Below are 18,113 nucleotides of genomic sequence, written 5' to 3'. Positions count from 1 at the left end.
TCTGTTTAGGATGATATGGGATTCTTTTAAGTCAGCGTTGCTCAGTTTGATGTTCAGCAGTATCCACTGAGCCATCAAGATTGCCAGACTGCTGTGGTAGAGGTGAGTAGGCGAATTACTCAGAACTAGGCATAAAGGTTTCTCTTTCAGAGAACCCTGCTTATGTTTCCAAAACCCAAGTGGTTAGGTCACAACTCTCTGTAATTCGAGATGCAGGGCCTCCAACATCCTCTTCTAGACTCCACGGGCACTGCAAAACATGGTGTAGTTATACACATGCAGGCAAACACTCCAATTACACATAAATATTAAAATAAATAGATTTTGATAAGAGGAAGAGAACACTTATATTTTGAAAGGGACCAAGCTATAAGTTTAAATTCTTGTAGCTAGAGGACTGGGTTGCAGCCTTTCAGCCCTGCCGTTACCGTAGAAGAGGCACAGGAGGACGTGGCTCAGTTAAATGAGGAAATAGTAACATGTATGCCAAAGGGAACAATGCAAATCTTACTCAGCAGATCAGTTTGCGAAACACTAGCCTAGAAAAAGTTTTGAACAGATAATATTTCCTAGAGGTCTTCTCAGGGAATTCATTATGCTGCTTTCCATTAGTGGTTCAAATAAGAAGGTATGTTTTCATATTTTTAGTTTTACATAAATTAAGTAAACATCCTCTAATATCTCCTTGAAATAACACTTAGAACATTGTTTAAACATTAAGGGTTTACAGCTCTCAGCCAAAATATATAAGCAGCGAGTCTAAGGGGAAATCAGTATTTCCTCAGTGTCTGTAGAAATGCTTTTCTGTGATTTATTCTGAAATGAAGAACACTGACCTCTGCTATGTACTCTTAGGCAAATCTGGAAGTTTAAACTCTCAGTGGACATTGCATGGCGTTTGGTTTTATTTAAAATGGGCCATCATATTAAATAAACACAGGCAATATTGTTTTATTAAAATCATAGGGATGATATATCATTATTGGCTGATGGCTAGTTCCTCACATAAATCTCAGATGCTATATACTTGTTTTTAGGTTTTCTAAGTGGCACACCATATTTTACTATAAATAATGAGGCACTGATAGCAACAATTTAGTAAAATCGTATCACATCTTTTAATGTGGATTTAGAATCATGGATATATCACCTCACAATAAAAATTGCTCCTTTACATCCAAATGATTCTTCTTCTTCTCTTTTTTATACATATAGAAAATCTAGAATTCTCTCCCTTTCTTTTCCTCCTCCCTAACTCATTTCTAATGTTCCTCTCCCTGTACTTTGTTTTCTGTCTCCATCTCTTTGGCTCAACCCCTCTCTCACATAGTACCTTCTCAATAGGCAGTTCTTGTCATCTGTAATAATCTTTTCCCTAAACTGAAACACGTCCAAGGTTCTGTCTTGGTTAGTTAAGAGCTGAAGAGCACCTTTCAGTCAGATATGAAGAGAACGTGCGTCAGAGTTAACTCATACTTCAGATATGAAGAGAACGTGCGTCAGAGTTAACTCATACTTCAGATATGAAGAGAACGTGCGTCAGAGTTAACTCATACTTCAGATATGAAGAGAACGTGCGTCAGAGTTAACTCATACTTCAGATATGAAGAGAACGTGCGTCAGAGTTAACTCATACTTCAGATATGAAGAGAACGTGCGTCAGAGTTAACTCATACTTCAGATATGAAGAGAACGTGCGTCAGAGTTAACTCATACTTCAGATATGAAGAGAACGTGCGTCAGAGTTAACTCATACTTCAGATATGAAGAGAACGTGCGTCAGAGTTAACTCATACTTCAGATATGAAGAGAACGTGCGTCAGAGTTAACTCATACTTCTACTGCTTTGCTTCTCTTCCACCAGTTAACTCTTCACGAGCTTTCCACATGCATCATTCTCGTCAACCCCAGTAAGAAACTGATGGCCCTTTGCAATCCAACTGCGTGCCTCAAAGTCAGATATTCCAGGGAATTCTCTGAAATCTTTGGCTATTAGAGAGGCAAACCCTCTTTCTTATATACATTTTTTTTTTAAAAAAAAAAAACCTAGGATCTGAACTATCCTCTTGGAGTATCAAGTAAAGAAATCTCATTTTGATGGCTCCCTGTCACCTTCCCCACCTTTTCTCTCCTTGTTTCTGTAGAGTCACCAAGCTATCAACCCAGAATAAATTTTGTTTTTGTTAATTCATCAGATAATTTAAAATCCACTCTCATTATTATGTAGACTTGTTGAAATGAGCAATGGAGATTTAATTACATTATTTAACGTGACATAAACAGCAGAAAAAGCTCAAAATAGCACAGCAAATAAAATCAGTGGAGATGGAGACATGTAAATTAGATTCCTCATCTTATATCATTGCTTGTCAATAAGTCTCATAATATAAATTGAGGACATGAAAGAAATATGGCTATGATTTAGTATTACTTTACTGGACTTTAGAAAAACTCCTAGCATGGCAAAAACAAAAACAAAACAAATAACTATGAGCCAGGTGTGACAGATATTTATGATATCTGCACTTTTGATTCTGAGCTAGGAGGATGGAAAAATATCAAGCCAGACTCAGCGGCAGAGTGAGATCCTGTCTGAGTGGAAATAAATGAACACACAAATACATAAAGCACATTTTAAGATAATTTATTGCTTAGTGATTAATTACTGACTTACACTGTACATCACAGATATGTACAATCACATGTGTAGGTCAAAAATAGCTTATTAAAGTTCAATATGAAGATGTTTACTACTCTAATTTGATTCTTACACATTTTATATAAAAGTATTGAACTATCACACTGCACTTCACAAAAATCTTATTAATAGCATTAATAAAAATAAGTAAGTAGAAATGATAGTGCTTACAGTTGAATGATAGTGGTATTTTTAAACACTAAAACCTGCAAAATACTACTGAATAGTTGGAAATAAATTAACTAAATATTCAATTACCAGACTTGGTTTGAAAGAACAACGTAAGTTCTAAAACCCAGTGTAAAAATGGTTAAAGATGAAGATGAGGCCATAGGTGTGATCACATATATAATACAGCAGATGAAGTAAACAGGAGATATCTTGGTTCATATCACTGAACACCAGAATATCACAGATTTTGAATTTCCAGAAAATAAAAGTTTTCCTAATCCACCTAGTTTTTTCTTAGATCAATCTGAGATATGTTTTTAAATCTGAAATACCAGCCTATATAGACTTACTCAGAACCCTTTAGCTTGTAAACTGAGTTCTTGAGAACATAATTTTTATGGCATACCAAAGTCACGTGGCCATATGTTAAGCCATATGTTAAGTAGCAGGTTCAATCCTTTTCTGGTCAACTGTCATCTTAACGAATCTTCCAGGCAGCTCATATTGAACAATTTTTCTCAAGAAGACCTTGCAGTAACCACTTCCAGAAGTGTCTATTAGTGATTACACAAAGAATTATTTCAAGTGTGTGAAATGGCAACCAGTTCAGCTCTTTGTTTAGAAGTGAATCATCCCTGGGAGGTGGGAACCGCTGTCTCTCCTCATCTCCCTATTTCTCTTAGCTTGTGAGCATGTCTAGGGCATGTAGCTGGTACATGTTGCAATTATGGAGCCAATCATAACTCAAATATGTCTGCAAATTCTTGAAAGTGTGGTTGAAAATACCCCTCTATATTCTATACTTACTTCTTTACCAAGAATTGTATTGATACTGCAGAAAATACACAATTCATCTTTATAAACCACAGCCTAATGCCTAGTGGATTTTAAAGAATTTCACAGCTGAGTTGAATTCCAGGAGACAGAAACAAGCCTTCTGAACACTGAGGGATTCTCGTGCTTTCCTTTGGAAACACAGACGCTGTGTGATAGTGTTTGGTGTCTTGGGGAAACCACGCCTCACACCCATTTGCAGGGTACCTGTCATTTCACTGTGGTTTGGCTCCTTTTCCCACTTTAGCTATGGGGACACATATCTAACTTGAATTATGTGCACGTGGAGGTTCGCACTGTAAAGATAATCATAGATGCTTTCACAGTAACAAAAATACACCCGAAAAATCCTTGTATCTTTGTGTGGTTATGAAGGTCGAGAGTCCTGCAGCAGCAGCACTTGCTTCTATGCACTAGCATTACTGAGACACACTTTCTCTTCTGAGCTCATCCGAGACAGAATTTTCAGGCACGGTTATTGTGGTCTTATGAGAAGACTCATAAAATGCAATTGAAATTTTGCTTTCAAATAGTTTAAGTACAAATTCTATCATATTCAGATAAGCAACCAGAATTTTTTCTTAGCAACCATTTGCAAGAGGATGGTTTAAGAAACGTTTTTGTTAGTTTAAGTAGTCTTAGTTCTCAACATTTTTACGGTTTAAACCACTGCCCTGTATGAAAGATAGGTGCTCAAATTTCAGATATTTGAAATTTTGACCTCATTAACATCCATCAGACAAATGTAAGACATTATATCAGATCTATATCCAAAAGGTGCAGAGCCCATTTGAGTTTTAAATCCAGGTCTTCTTTAGATAGACAATCTTTAAAATAATTTCAGATAGTTATTATGTTTAGTATTTTCTATTTTATTACTGGAAAAATATATTCTATGCTTATATAAATATATCAGATATAAAATTAAAATCCTATATTTGACCCCAGAAGACTGAATATTAAAGTCTTCAATCCTAAGAGATTCCAGTATGAGAAACAGTGCTAAAATTCTAAGTAGACTTCAACTTATCATTCCAGGGACTTTTTTCCTGAACAACACATGGCTAACAGTACTCTCTACTTGGTGAAGGAATGATATATTCTAAATTAAATGAAATTAGACCAATTCCCAAGACATTATGATAACTCTAAAACGAATAGGGTTGGATGCAGCCCTGAGAAGGTAAAATGTGCCCATATACCCACACAGTTTCCTGGCATTTCAAAAAGAGTCCAGGATACTGTCTTATAATATTATAGATACTAATTTTACTTCTATGTTCCTCAAATAATGAAGTCCTGAACTCACCATTTTATCAGTGTTTAAATATTTGTTCCCAGTTTTAAATAAGCAATAATCTTATAGGATTGGAAAAGCTACATTAAAATATTAAAAGTCATTTATTATATATTCAAAACACTCAAATTAAATGATTTGAAAATACAGCATGTTATAAACTTCACACGTAAATAATTAAATTTAACCATTTGTATTTACCACTGAATTACTTTATTAATACAATGTCTTTTATACTTGAACAGGTATTTATCTTTTTAACATTCATTAATTAATACTTACTACTTGATTTTTATTTTAAAGATATTATACATTGCAGCACAAATAATAAAACCTCAGAAACAGATATTGGGGTTAAACCTGAAGATCAGAAAAGCAAAGCAGCCAAGCCACTAGAGAGATATTGCCTCTACCAAGGCTCAGGCAAAGAGGTGATCCTGCAAAGCTCTCCACTAACCTCAAACTTCTCTGTCCTCTGACTTCCTTTCTCTTCTCCTTTATAGTCCTCTCTCTACCCAACCATATCACTCCTGTCTCCTCCTCCCTAGTGCTGAGATTAAAATTGTGGGATACCAAGTGCTAAGATCACCTTTGTGTGAGTTCCGTTTCTCTTTTTGACAGATTCAATCTTGTGTAGCCTACGGTGGCCTTGAACTCACAGAGATCTTCTGCCTCTAGTCCTGGGATTAAAGGTGTTTGCCACCACTTCCTGGCCTGTATGGCTGACTAATATGGCTGCTTTGCCCTCTGATCTTCAGGCAAGGTTTATTTATTAAAACACAAATAATATACCACTATAATAATTTCCTCAATAAAATAATATTTAGGGTGCACAACAAGGAAGTTGTGGATATTACTATTCTCCTTTTATATTGTATTATAAAATTAGAATTTTCCAAGAAGTTTTTGAAAATATTCTGTCGTCTTGCTTATATGCATGTGTTAAATAGTACAGAAATGAATATCAAACTCAACATGTTCTTTTGCACATTTGTATATAAATAAATAGACTTACACGATCCCTTTAGAGACTATTTGTTTTTATTTGGCTTATTTTGCTTTTTTTTTTTACAAGTTGTAGAAATAACATATTGGCTGAAAGCTATCAGAAAATTTTACATGCTCTTTGCCTTTGGCATATTTTTGAAAAGTAAATTAACTTGGGTGAGTGGCAAGGCCAACGAGGTTGCATTGAAAGCTATTATTATGACATATTAACAAATGGAGACCTCGTGCATATTTGTGAAGCTTATATATTCCATAATGAGACACCTGGCTCTTATTAGTCTTCCAAACAACACTGATAGTTTTCTTCCCTAGACTAGTATTGGAAAGAACACAGGGCAGAAGTCACATGGCCATCCCTCAAGAAAATAATATCAACACCTACAGAGCCATTGGAATTTTATGTTATAGCCAGATAAATAACAGAATCCACTGAGGAAACAACAGCAACAAAATGTTATGATGGTTTACCTTCATATTATTGTCTTGATGATGGGACTTCATGAATCTTTCAATATTATGCATATTTACCTGATATGTACCTAAATTTCTCTCAGATGTATAGTTAGGTATATTCTGAGATTGAAATCACTTTCAAAATTTTCATTTGAATATCCTTTCAGTTGAACATCTGAATACTTTTGTCAAATTCAAACTTTTAAATCTTTGTTTGGGTCCCCTACCTTTAAAATTTGCTTTCTCAGAAGCCTGTGTCTCTGGCACTACAGATCTCAGTTCACTCCATACAGGGACTCGAACCCTTGTTTCTTCCTAGCAGCAGGCATAAAACCTACAGCAAAAGGCGGACTGGGGGCTCATTTTATGCTACCTATACTACATAGTCCCAAAGCACTGATGAAATCAAAGGCAGTGGGTTAGCTTCCAGGAAGCAGTATCAAAAACACTCCAGTTCAAGGGCATCCATTGTATAGAGACAGGGAAGAAGAACCACAGGTCATAGAAATATTTCTTACAACTGTTTTCAGCTGTCTCATGGCTTCTCTGATGGTTTCCCTTGTTTTGTTCCTTGTGACCTTGGGTCTGACTGAGAATCCTGTCTCTTCCCCTCCATTCCAAACCTGAATTCAGGAATGTTCAAGATGTTGGTGAGAAGTCGTCATGTACTTTGGAAATTGAAAGGAGGGAGGACAGTGAGCCATTGGAAATTATTCCCCATGACAACGAAGAGAAAATCTTGGGAGAAGTTGTTTGTAAGTTTTGACTTGCTGCACTTAAAGGTCATTGTGGTTCCAATGGCATATACTTTCTGATGAAATCTTGTGGTAGCTTCATCATTAACAAATAATTCCATTCTGGGTTTGCTTGGTAACAGGGACTTTGTGAGCATTTTAGGGTGGTTCCCTTACTCTGCCTAGCTCAAGTTTCCTTAATCAATAAAACACAGAGAGAGCATGAGAAACACACATACAGACATATACATGTGCATACATACACACATACATACACACATATACACATGCACACACATATACATATGCACACAGAGACACACACACATATATATATATATACATACACTCAAAGAACATATAAAACTATATGTTTCTTCTAACATCACAATTAGTGTTGTCTTGAAACTCATGTTGAAACTCATCCCTTCTGCTTCATTATGTCTTACATGAATGTGACATGTATATTCACAGTAACTCATTTTAATATTTATAAAATAGTTCATTATATGAACAAGCCAAGCACTATTTATTGACACTTGAAAAGTCACTGGTAATAGGCTGGCTTGATTTTATTCTCAGGTATTATGAACAATCCTACTGAACCCTCTTGGTGGGTTTACTCACATGGACAGGCTTGAGTTAAACCTAAGAATAAAGCAACTGAAGGAATGTGTGGTCTAATAGATGATTACGACTGTTCTTCAAAAGACATCGCATGGGTTTATCATTTTAGATGCAGAATAAGCCCATTTGTTCCACATCTTTGCCACCGTTTATAATTTTGGTTTGTGGGAACTATGTCAGTCATTATAATTGTATATTTGGTCTACCAGTGATTTAAACTTGAATTTATCAATAACACACAAGGTTGATCAGTCATTTTCTTCTCTTGCCTATTTCATTTGTACTTTTGTTCATAATTTCATGAATTTATATAAATAATCTGAATAAAAATCCAAGTCTTCTTTCCTGCTTAAGTTTCTATAAATATCATGTCCTTAGTGGCTTATATTTGACTTTGTTTGTATATATAGTAGTATAATATATGAATACTTATTTAGTATGGTCCATTTTATCCCTTTCCCTTTCAATGACACCGCCCTAGCTCCGCCATACATATTCTGACCACCCATGATATACATGGCATTTTTCTTACCTACTACTATTTACAGAATGATCAATGTATTCTTATAACATTTCATGCATTTGATCCTTGTATGCTTGTATGTCTCTGCATTTTCCTTTAGAGTATGATTAATGATCCTTTCCTTTGTTATCTGTAGCACTGAATAACCCAGACATCACAAATAACCTTCTTGAAATGAAGGGCTTCAGCTGCAAATTGACTTAGCGTGTTCTCAAGGGTCACAGATCTGAGCTTTGCTCTTAAACATTCCACAATTTTCTACACAGAATCTATTACAGCCCTGAAGCCTTTATATGACTATGTTTTTGCCATCAATTAGAGACAGAGTTAATCTAGTCTCAGAATATCTAAGGAGGACTGGGGTTCACAACACTTCGTTGAGAAGGCTGCTTGGAGGCATGAATGTCTCATTGAAATATATATCACTGCTACTTGATTTGAAGACTAGCTATGGATGGGAAATCTGAACATAAATTATTTAACTATTGTATTTAAACATAAGTTAAAATTCTGGGGGAGGGAGCTGCGTATTCACTTACAATGGGTATTTTCATTTGGCCTTGTAAAAGTGAATTACCTTGAAATTAATTTCCACAAAATAAATAATATACCAGTTTTACATCCAATTTTATAAAATTGTCTTTATGCTTTTAAAATAAAAATTGAAGGTATCATCTTATAACTGATTGATCTGCAGATGAGATGGATCAACCTATGAAGGTCTGATCTGAGAGTGTTTCAGAATTCTAGTCATATTCAAGCAGGTGAAGTAAACTAGATGTTTTTGATTCCTGGAGGAGTTCATGATGGGGGTCAGAAAGTTTGTGCTGCACATGTTAATTTACAAAATATATTGAGAACATTTATTGATAAACTTTTCTACAAAGTACTTAACAAAAATATGTAAGTTGATGCATAATGTGAGACTATTTCAGAACAGCAAAATTGTATATACTTAAGCATGTATATCTTGAACAAAAAATATGATCCAGTGAACAAAATAAGCCTGAGACAGAGATAAGCTTGTGTCTGGTAGGTTTGGATTAGCCAGAAAGACAGACAATGATAGACAAAGGTAGAGACTGATAAAATGATGATAGGTAATAGATATACAGACAAGAAGATTTGGAGGATTTTATTTCTACCTCTTTGGGTCTTTTATGGATTTTTCAAGTTTTATAAGAACACGTAGAACCCATAAAGAATACTCCACAAAATGGGCTCCCTTGGCAAATGTAATATAGAATACAGCAGCATTCATGGAATAAGTTCTCAACGTTGGCACTAACAAAAGTCATAACCCACAGCAGTGTAGCCCAAATTCTAATTGGTCTTAATAGCATCTTATATCCAATCATATCAACAGCAGCTTTTGAGTCTGAACTCTTACTCTTTTCCAATGTGTTAAAATACTTTAAATAAATCTGGATTGTTCAGAGAAACTGATTTATTCAGAAATAACTCAAGACTGGATTTGTCTTAGAAGATGGCTATGTTAGCCAGGTGGTGCTAGTGCATGCCTTTAATCTCAGCACCCCGGAGACAGAGGCAGGTGAATCTCTGTGAGTTCCAGGCCAGCTAGAGCTGTTCCACTGAGAAACTTCATCTCAAAAAACAACACACAAAACAAAACAAATATCCAAACAAGCATAAATAAATGACTATGTTTGTTCTAGACATTTTCTCTATGAACCATGAATCTTAAGATGAGTGAATTAGAGTATTATTTAGTCTAATCATTCCTTTTATACAAGCTATTATCAAATAAGGTTTCATAAAAATCTTAAAAGTATTTTATTAATAATCAACACAACGTTGATTGATTTTTTTGTAATTTTTTTAAGTAGGTGTATATGATTGTGCGTGAGAGAGAAAGAGAGCAGACACCCGAAAAGGCCACAAAATAATGTCAGAGCCCTAGGAACTAGAGTTACAGATGGCTGTGCATCTCTTGGTTTGGGTGTTGGGAACACAGTCCTCTTCAAGAGAAGAAAGGATTATTTCTAATTAGTAATCTGTCTCTCCAGCCCTACATATTTGGGGTACATACATAGTACTTTTAGCAAGCTGTTGCTAAATAGGGCTTCCTCATAAACATTCAAAAAATTTTATATGCTAGCACAATTATTGGTCAACTATTTGTTTTCTAGTAAGTGTGGGCCAGGATAGACGAGATAAGATATATTAGTAGCTTTTATAAATGCTACTTAAATTTAGTAATGTTTATCATACTGTGTCTCTCATTTAGCTAAATATCAAGTAAGTGCCAATGAATCAGTGCTATTACACTATCCGTAAACCACAGATGAGTTTTCCTTCTCATAACTGCTCTAAGTTATTTAGGGCTTTTAAACCTGGTCTTTTGACAAGTATATCAGCATTCTACCACTGAGGTCCATCCTTAGCCCCTGTCCTGTATTTCAAAGACAGTATTTTCAATTTCATATACAAAATTTGCATTTAGTACTAAGAAGAGAAATGTTAGTATCACTCTCTGGTTTTGGTTAATCTAATATATTGACATTTTATAATTTATTTTCTTTATAAATAACATCGTGTTCTGTGCAGAAAATATGCATGGAATTTAAAAAAATGGGAGCCCTATATAACTATACACAGTGCATCCATGATACTGAAAGAGGAATTGAACAAAATGCTCATTTGGAGATAGAAATGAACTGACTTTTTAATTTGTATTTTTGTGATGGTACAGAGTAACTTTAGGTGACTGTCCAGGCAGTGAGTTGTCTCTGTCATTTCTAGAGTTTGAAAGGTGCATATGACTTGTTTACTAGGTAATATTATATCCTTCTGGAGTCTTTGTTGGAGTTGAAGAATAGATAGATAGTTATAGTTTTCCTTAGTTATGATAAAAGATAAAATAGATCTAAATATTGTAACTGTAATTCTTGCTTGATAACTGTTTTGTTACATGTAATTTTACTATGTTAAAGTTAAAGCCTTTTTTGTTTAAACAGAAAAAGGAGAAATGATGGAGGAGTGTCTATATGTTACTTTCATTATTAATAAAGAAACTGCCCTGGCCCTTTAAGAGAACAGAAAATTAGGTAGGCGGAGTAGACAGAACAGAATGCTGGGTAGAAGGCAGTGGGGGAGACACTTCAGGCAGTCGCCATAAGCAGTAGCCATGCCTCTCCTCTCCGAGATGGATGCAGGTTAAGATCTCTCCTGATAAGCGATCCACCTCGTGGTGCTACACGGATTACTAAATATGGGTTAATCAAGATGTGAGGAAGAGGCTGAAATTAATGGGCCAGGCAGTATTTAAATGAATACAGTTTCCTACAGTTTCCATGTAATTATTTTGGGTAAAGCTAGCCGGGTGGCGGGACACAGCCCGCTGTTCCTTCTACAATTTTGTTAATGTAAGTGGGGTAAAAAGAGGCATTGTCCCATAACAGAACTTAACCCATAAAGATTCTGCATGATCTAAATGGTAACAAAAATACACAAACATATCACCTACAAAATAACACTGGAATGGAAATACACACAGGATTCCTTGGAATCATAATGTCTCCATGAGATCTGGAATTTCCTGAGAACACAAGGCAAGCAGAAACCAAGAATTGATGGTATTATGTTTGCCTAACGGGACACTCAAAATATAGCCTGTAGATCAGCTGCCCCGTAGCTTCACCCTAGCTGAAATGCAAACAGCAGAGCAACTTCCACAGACTAAATTTCCTTATTATGTAAATCCCAGCATCTGAGACCTGGCATTTTCTGTGGTAACAAAACACTTGGGTCTATGTCTGGGAGAAATATGACTTAGTTATGAGTTCAGACCACCGCTTTGTCCTTGTGAGAGAGACAGTTGTAAATCTCTCAGAGGAGTGATGCCCCTGAACACTGGAACCTTCAAGGCATCAAGGCTGGTTTCATAAGTCTTCTCTCAGTGGTTCTTGGCATGTTCCCCCAGGGTCTTTGAAAACACCCGTCAGATTTTTTGATTTTTCCTTGGAAGTTCGACATGATAGGTTCGTCCTTCGTTCACTGCACTGGTGTAGCACTGGTGTCGTGAATATTTCCTCTGCGGAGTGGTGCATCTTCCCTACTCTACTGGCCTTTTTAGAAGAGTTAGTAGGATTATATTAGCACAGAAGACCCTGAGAAAGAAGCCTCATTCTGGCTTCTTTATAGTCATGACCCCTCAGGGAGACTCTGGGTAACCCACATTCTGAATGAGCACTCCAGGCGATATGTATGCTCAACCAGGATATATGTAAACTATCTTCAAACCTCTTGGCTCATTCTGAGCAACTTTCTCTACCAGGGCAACTGCAGCCCTCTCCCAGGCTCATTTCTCTGCATTTGTAACAAGGAGAACCTGAAAGGTGTTGGAAAGCAGGGAGCAAGGCAAGGTGTGCATTCTGTTTTAAACAGGGCTTCCTATTGCTTCCGAAGTTACCTTAGCTTAGGCAGGTTTTACTGTGTGGTTCCATTGAGTGTGTCCCAAACTGTGGTCTCAGCTCAGGTATTCCAAAATACATACATTTGAATGCATGGGAATTAATTCCACTTTCAGAAATACACTGTCAAGTTTGTCTCAAAAAATCCTTCTTGATAGCAAAATATTAAATGTAAGCAGGTGTTTAAGTCATCCACAAACTCCAAGATTTAACTGAATATATATATTTTATTACGGGATTTAGGTAACTGGTGAAGAAACAATAGTTAATGGAGCGATTTAATGTGGGAGCAAAGTGGAACTTTAAATAGAAAAAGGCTTGGAACGCTTACAATGGCACAAAGAACAGGGAAGTTAATTTAAAAATAACTTTGAAAGAAGCCTCACATGGCCAGCATCATCTATTTGTGAAAGCGTCTGAGATGGGTTGAATAATCTGCACCCACTTGCTGGGATTAAATGCAAAGCAGAGTCAAGGACACTTGCTGACTCTCTACTTCTGTCTGGTCCTGCGGCTTTAATTTTAAATTTCATTGTTATGAGAACTGCTGGCAGCTTGAACAGCAAGTGGGCTACTGTGAACCAGAGGAGGAGCCTGAAGCCTGTGCTTCCCTATGCCTGGGACTTTCTGCAGATGTGGGGACAAGACTTCCTGACCTTGTTTGGTACCTGACTGCATCTCTTATGTCCTTTCTCATTCCTAGTATCATTAGTTCTCTGTCTTTATTTCTTTTTATTAAAATGTAACTGGCCTTGCCCCACTATCACACTGATGATTATCTCGAATACTACCATAGAATCTTCGTCTGGCGATGGATGGAGATAGAGACAAAATCCCTCATCAGAGCAACGGACTGAGCCCCCAAGGTCCAGTTGAAAGGCAGAAGGAGGGATCAAGGAAGTCAGGACCACGAGGGGTTGGTCCACCAACTGAGGCAGTGTGCCTGTTCTAATGGGAACTCACCAAATCCAGCTGGACCGAATCTGAATGAGCATGTGATCAAACTGGACTCTCTGATTGTGGCTGACAATGGGGTCTGACTGAGAAGCCATTGATAAAGGCACTGGGACCTGTTTTTACGGCGTGTTCTGGCTTTTTGGGACCCTAGTCTATATGGAGGCACAGCTCCCTAGGCCTGGATGTAGCAGGGAGGGCCTTGGACTCTCCACAGGGCAGGATTCCCTGCCCTCCCTCAAGCAGGGAGGGAGAGGGAGGAGGCCTTGTGGGGGAGCAGGAGGGGATTGGGAGGAGACAAGGAAGTGTAAATATTTGAATGGAAAAATAAAAAATAAAAATGAGAAAAAATGTAAATGCTTCCACTTTTTTTGTTTTTAAACATTTACTGCTTCTTTAATTTTCTTCGCAAGAAGCAGGTCTCAAGTCAAACTTCTTCCTCAAAGAAACATCCTGTGACCAGGCTAAGTCGACTGCCTCCCTCCTGAGTAGTCTTCAGCAGTAACATACAGCCAAATGGGGAGATAAAAATCTGCTGACAAGATCACAGATCAACTACCTAAAGAAGGGAATTTTTGTACACATATATGTGTGTGCAGGAGTGCTTTGTCAAGCAAATAGATGGACTTTTGATAGACATAATCAAACTAAGCCATTTTCCAAAGTATAAAATGTGATGGAAGAAATCATTTTTTTTTTTAGAGATAGGATGTCACACTTGTAGAAAACATGCATTTTTAAACAGAATTCTTCCCAATTGGCTTCACATAGAACTAAATCCATCTTTCCACATAATAAAAGGGTGATTAGTGATTACCCATATGCACAGATCTCTACATGAGGCCTCATCACATGTACATCCCATGTACCCATCAACATATCAGCCATATCTCTTCAGTATTGAGACACAAGCCATAAGAAGTGATTCTTATTCTCTCAGTTACTGTTCTCTTTTTGGGAACATTCTCTGGTTTTTATCCAATATTCTAGATCCACTTCTGCCAGTTGGGAGACCTGGAGATGTGGTTGCTTAGCTACCACAGATCCTGCCTGGCCAAGGGGAGGCAGAAAGTCGAAGAGTGAATTAGATTGAGGTCTTGTTCCGGTTTGGAAACGGAATTTGTTTTGCTCACCGAGACAGAAGAATCTGGTCAGTTAAGAAAAAGAAGACGCTGCTATCAAAAGACTTCACGAAGAAAACCAAGAATTAGGGAAAGCATGGTGGGATGCTTCGGGGATCAACTAGAGCAAAATAAGTGTTCCTGAATGAACATAAATATAAATCGTTAGTGAGCAGGACAGCATCGGCCATGACAGTGAGGAATGTGCCCTCCTCTTAGTCCTCTCTTTAACCCTGAGTGTGCTTGCTCATTCATGCTCTCTCTGTTCCCTCCTCTTAGTCCTCTCTCTTTCTCTCTCTTCTTTGCTGTCTCTCCAGTCTGTGCATATAAAGTGAACATCATTACCTCCTTCACTTGAAATTGGAGACAATCGTCTCGGCACATTGTGATTTTTTTTTTAATAAGGTGAATTATATAATGGAGAGAAATAAGCTTAAAATCACTAATATAAGAAAATACCATCCAGGTGGAAATTATTTGGAGTAATGAAAACCATATCAAAACAAAAAAATCTTGTCTGGAAAAATATTTAAAAACATTGATACTAATACCTTACAATACAGGATTCTGACATAATGTAACAATCCCGTTTCATTTTCTGTTAATATTATTTTTACATTTTCCAATATGAGAACATTTAACATTCATCTTTTTGCCACCTGCCTTTTAAAACTGTTTTAGTCACTCTAAATCTTACAAAGTGTTTGCATTTTATATGAAAAATCCCAGACCCTCTGCTTTTGGGAGACAGCGACCCAGTATACTCAGCTGTGATGCTCACTATGGTGGAATGACACAGGAGAGCCAAGGGTTTGTTTATCTAAAAAATAAAAAAAAAACAAGTTTGCATGGAATTCAACAGTCCTGCACTAAACAGACTGAAGACTTGGAAAGAAAATGACATCTGACACCAGTTTCCATGGCAATGAGATGAAGTCCTTGCAGTTTAACCCACAAGCCCCTGTCAGGATTGTGTTAGTCTAGACCGAGTAGATGTGGGGTGAGCCTCTTGGCTGTGCTGGAGAGATGAGAAGGAACACTCCAAGCAGGATAGGAAAGGAGAGGGCACAAAGTGTCACTGCTTCAGCATTTCCAAATGTCCCAGAAAGAGTGGTAAGCAAGGTCAGCAGAGCATTGTGAGGGTAAGGATCATCACATTTTTATTTTAATTTTTGTGATGCTTTATATTAATAGAATGAACCATTAAATTCTAGGTAGAATTGACCAAGATTCAGCTAGGAGTTCTTTCTTTTTTTTCAGTGTAATCATTCCATTAGACACTATTTATTTATTGACATAGATGGACTCTGTGACCTTGCATATGCAGGTTGAATACTCTTACTCTACCATTGTCAAGAATTTATTTTTAACAGGGCCTACTTAAGGTGCCCAGCCTAGACTGGAACTCAATGTGTAGTCTAGGCAGGACCGTAGACAAGATTGTGCACAGAAGAGAAAGCTGGTTATTAGGACCCTAGATCCCAATTCACTCACTGAACGAGTTTTCACACTTATCACCTGGGTTGTGCTGAGATGTAAGATAATTTCCCCATACATCAAGGCTTCTTGCCAACCGTGCCTCATTCAATTAAGGAATTCCTCGTGCCATTAATTATCTACTCATATTTATGAATATAACTCTGAGATAACATACAAAGAGAAAATAATTTTACGCAGGAATTGAAAAAATCTTTAATTGAAGATATTTCTTGACTGAGAGAATTTAAAAAAAAAATTCTGGGGAGGAAATGTCCATTTTTTAATGAGTCTTTCTTTATGTATCTTACATATTTGACATGTCCATCTCTTGTCTGCTCAGTTCCAATACAGCAGCTAATGTTTCTATACTTCTAAGAAGACTTAAGACTCACCCTACACTCATTCTGAGTATCAGTAATTTCCCCTGCAGCGGCAATGCTGCTGTGTTCTATCAACAGTATAATCATGAAAAAGTGAGCAACTGGAAATTTAATTTGGAGAACACGAAAGGAGTGGAGTCAATTAGCCCGGGTTGTTTGTAGGCAGCATATGCTCAGCTTTCCGCGGGGATGAACAAATGAGGACAAATGAGACCCTGAAAGCAACCATGCAAGGACTTGTTTTAAGGCCCAGGAGTATTACAGAGCGTGTGTTCTCTACTGAGGCAAGCAAACACACATTTTGTTAGACTGGCGGGTGGTCAGCCGTCTCCCAACAACTTTGTAAAGGACGGTGACTGGAATGTAATGACTCTGTGTGGCGGGGAACAACACGCTTAGACCCAAAACGATGCTGTAGGTGCTGCATGTTCAAAACAAAATGACCAAGAAGAAACTTTGTGGATGCTGGATCACGATGGTTATTAAATTGTTCTTTCTATATTTGACAAGCTTTACAGAAATGGCCTCAACCGAAGAACTGCTGAAACCAAAAAGGAATGCGTTATTAAGGGACGCGCCTCCCTTGATATCCAGGTGAAGTTCAGTCTTGCGTGGGGTCCATGCAAGAGTGTGCAGTTGGGACTGAAATTCCTTTGGGTTTAGTTTGATAACTGTGGTTAAGGCCATAAAGATGTTCTCACTGACATGTCATTTTTCCTTCACAAAATCAGACTGCTGCAATTTTCCTATTTTTATTTTTATTTCCGCTGAACTCTGATAGCATCTATAGATGTGGGATTTCTCTTAAGGGTAACATTCTACAGTAAACTACTTCTGAATCACCGCTTCATTTTACCAGAAAGGGTCCACAGACTCTTGAGCTATTTTTAAACATTACTATTGGATCGTTAGTATTATGCAGAATAAATACACAAATAAAATGATTTTGATTATGCCGATATCTTAAAAATATGCTATCCAAAATGAATTACTGGGCTTTGCAAGCTTTCATTTCATTTTTCAATATTTAATTTGTTCTAGGGGAACTTTAAAAAAAAATCCACCTATGAAAGTCATGGAAACTGTTGGATGTATGATCCTGAGCGGATTATTTCATTGAAGGAAGGAGTTTATCCCAAACATAGTTACCATTACCACGTTGGCCAAGACTGAGTAGACAGTAAGATTCTGTAGAACATACTGGGCACATTTACAATTAATACTTTTATTTTTACTCATTATTATTAGTGGTGTGTGTGTGTGTGTGTGTGTGTGTGTGTGTGTGTGTTTGTATACATGTGTGTTTGTCACTGCATGCTTATGGAGGTCAGGGAATAATTTTCAGGAAATTATTCTCTCCTTATACCTTTGGTTTGGGGGCTCTAACTTAGATTGTCTGCC

General features: G+C 37.0%; 1 protein-coding gene across 12 annotated transcripts in view; it reads right to left on the bottom strand.

Annotated features, from left to right (window-relative positions):
• The window catches only part of Pcdh15 (protocadherin related 15), a 535,963-nt gene that overhangs the window by 283,734 nt on the left and 234,116 nt on the right, over positions 1-18,113 (bottom strand). The window lies entirely within an intron of this gene.

Source organism: Arvicola amphibius, chromosome 9 (assembly GCF_903992535.2).
Source record: "Arvicola amphibius chromosome 9, mArvAmp1.2, whole genome shotgun sequence".
NCBI lineage: Eukaryota > Metazoa > Chordata > Mammalia > Rodentia > Cricetidae > Arvicola > Arvicola amphibius.
Note: the sequence above shows the minus strand (reverse complement) of the source record. Positions and strands in the feature narration are given on the sequence as shown.